At 42.3% G+C, this 3,133-nt stretch overlaps 1 non-coding gene across 1 annotated transcript; it reads left to right on the top strand.

Annotated features, from left to right (window-relative positions):
• The first annotated feature begins 68 nt into the window (after positions 1-68).
• On the top strand, positions 69-194 carry LOC115031673. The gene has a single exon (XR_003837338.1). It is a non-coding gene; the product is annotated as a U6atac minor spliceosomal RNA (small nuclear RNA).
• The last annotated feature ends 2,939 nt before the right edge of the window (positions 195-3,133 follow it).

Here is a 3,133-nt window from a genome sequence, read left to right as displayed (position 1 = left end):
CGAGTGCTGGGATTAAAGGTGTGCACCACCACTACCTGGCAAAAATTTCTTTTTGAAAGTACACTTTGGTGTTGTATGAAAGGAGAGAAGGTTAGCACTCCCCTTGACAAGGATGGAAGAGGCCCTTTGGCCTAACAACACACATACAGTTAAGGTATTGCCACCTATTTCATGGCATCTAACAAAATAAAAGAAAAAACAAAAACAACAACAAAAAAAAAAGAAGAAAAGGAAAGTACACTTTGAGAGTTTCTATTTAATTCTTTAGTCTTAAAAAATGAAGGAGAAATTTCATGAGATCTTCCAAATGTATTTTCTGTGTAACTATACATAAAATCTCTTGATGTTAAAAAAAATACTGTGTTTTGTTGTTTATTCTAAGCTTTCTCTGGTTCAGACTGCTGTGCAATAATTTTTCCAAACTGAAACAAGTAACACTGCTTAAGAATCAGGATGTAAACGACTCACAAGTCTCAGGATATTCCTGAAACCGACCACATACACCAGGTCCCTTCTTCCCCAAGTGCTGTAGTTTTCTTTATGCTGCTGTAATAAAGCACTCTGACCAAATCAATTTAGAGGAGCAAAGAGTTTATTTGGCTTACACTTGTACATCATAATTCCTAATTGAGGGAAGTCAGGACAGGAACTTGAATACAGAAACCATGGAGAAGCACTGTCTGCATGCTAGCTCTTTGCTCATGCTCAGGTAGCTTCCTTACAGACCCCAGGATCACCTGCCTAAGTATGGTGACACCTACAGTGGGTTCATCCACTCACATCAGTCAAGACATTCTCTCACAGACATAGCCACAGGCCAACCTGATGAAGGCAAGTCTTCAATGAGGTTCCCTTTACACAGGCAACCCCAGGTTGTGTCAAGCTGGCAGTAAAACTTAACTAAGACACCAAGCTTATACAAACAGTGTCTTGGAGTTTTATTGCTGTGAAGGAACATCTTGACCACAGCAACTCCTAGAAAGGAAAACATTTTATTGGACTTTAGTGACACCCTTACTTTGGACTGTCAATCAGTTCCCTATATGGCAGGAGTAAGTGTTTGTTCATGTCTCCCCAGTAATAGCCACACAAGAGAGACTTATTGGGCTGTAGAGATGGCTCAGTGGTTAAGAACACTAACTGCTCTTCCAGAGGTCCTGAGTTCAATTCCCAGCAACCACGTGGTGGCTCACAACCATCTGTAATGGGATCCGATGCCCTCTTCTGGTGTGACTGAAGAGAGTGACAGTGCTCTTAGCCATTGAACCATCTTTCCAGACACCCCTCAAAATTTTTTTATTTCTATTTATTTATCAGTGTGTGCATGTGATGTCACACACATGTTGTGGTACACAAAGGACAACTTTCAGGAGTTGGTTCTCTTCTTCCATTCTGTGGGCATCAGGAATTGAATTCAGGTCTTCAGGTGTAGTGCAAGGGCTTTACTCGATGAGCCATCTTGCCAGACCTCTGCCTCATTTTTTGACAGTATATCTCTGGGGCTTACTGAATCATCTAGATTGCTCGAACAGCAATCTCCTGTCTCCACCTCCTCAGTGTTGGGACTGTGGGTGTGTGAGATGGTGCCTGGCTTTACGTGAATGACGGAGATCCACACACAGGTCCTCCTCTTTGTGTGTTGAATATTTTACCCACAGAACCATCTTGTAGCCCCCATTTGTGTGGTTTTTAAAGTTTGTTTTCTGAGACAGTGTCTTTCTCCATTATCGCAGGCAGGCCTTCAGACCCATGCCAGGCCTCCTTCTCCAACCTCTAGAGTAAGGACAGGGTTACATGCCCACACTGCCACAGCTGACTTGTGCTAGTTTCTTAACATAAACATACTTCTTTACGTTTTCGGTGAATTACAGTTCACTATTTTTCCAAGAACTTCTTGCTGTGCAGTGGTGCTGGTGGTGGGTGGTGGCTTAACAACAGATTTGACATTTCCATCATTTTTCTTTTCTTTTTTTTTAAATGTAGTTTTCCAGGTGATGGTGGTGCACACCTTTAATCCACTTGGGAAGCAGAAGCAGGTGGATCTCTGGGTTTGAGTCTGGTCTGGTCTACAGAGTGAGTTCCAGGACAGCCAAAGCTACCTAGAGAAACTCTGTGTCAAAAACCAAAACAACCAAAACAACAACAACAATTTAATGTAGTTCTTCCTTGAAAGATTAAAATTATGTTTAGTGTATTCTATTGATGATTATAACGGATTTGTATCCCATATGAGTTGTTTTTCATTTGTGTGTGTGTGTGTGTGTGTGTGTGTGGTACCCATGGAGGCCACAAGCAGGCATCAGATTTCCCCAGAGCTGGAATTACAGGTGGTTGGGAGCTTGCCTACTGTGAGTGCTGGAAACAAAACTTGGGTTCTCTGCAATAGCAGTCATCTCTCTGTCTGTTTTCCAAATGTTTGATACTGTTACCTAATTTCTCACTGAACATTCATCCCTATCTGGTGTGGGAGCTTGAAAGATATGTACCCCATAAGCACATTTATTTGGGGAGTTTATGGAACTTTTAGGAGGTGGAGCCTTGCTGGAGGAAGCCTGGAGAGTCTACAGCTTTGCTCCACTTCCAGTTAGCTATATATACCACTGAAGATGTGGCCTCACTTCCTGATCTGGCTGCTTGCTGCCAAACCTCTCCTGCCAGGATGGACACTCCATTTGAAATGGAAACACAAATAAACTCTCTCTTCCATATATTGCTTTTGGGTATGGTGTTTGATCACAGCAATGCAGTCACAAAGACAGTACTTAGTATGCAGTTCAAACTTAAGTTAGCTTGAACACCCACCCATTATGTGGAAATACAAAATCCAAGATGCTCCAAAATCCAAAAAAAAAATTTTTTTTTGAGACTTATGTAGACCAGGCTGGTCTAAAACCTTGAAATGTAGCTGAGGATGACCTTGAGTTTCTACAGGAGTGAGTCACCGTGCTCTATGTCTTAGGTCTTAGTAACCCTTATCTCTGGGAAGAGACACTACTAGGAGTTTTAAAGGGTTAGTGAATGACCAAGGTAGAAAGCAGTCAGGCATGGGACTGGAGCAGAAGCTGAGAGCTTTACATCCTGACCCAGAGTGAGAGAGAGAGAGAGAGAGAGAGAGAGAGAGAGAGAGAGAGAG

The sequence above is a fragment of the Mus caroli genome, chromosome 7 (genome assembly GCF_900094665.2).
Source record: "Mus caroli chromosome 7, CAROLI_EIJ_v1.1, whole genome shotgun sequence".
NCBI lineage: Eukaryota > Metazoa > Chordata > Mammalia > Rodentia > Muridae > Mus > Mus caroli.
The sequence above is the reverse complement of the archived record's forward strand: the minus strand, read 5'-3'. Positions and strand labels throughout refer to the sequence as shown.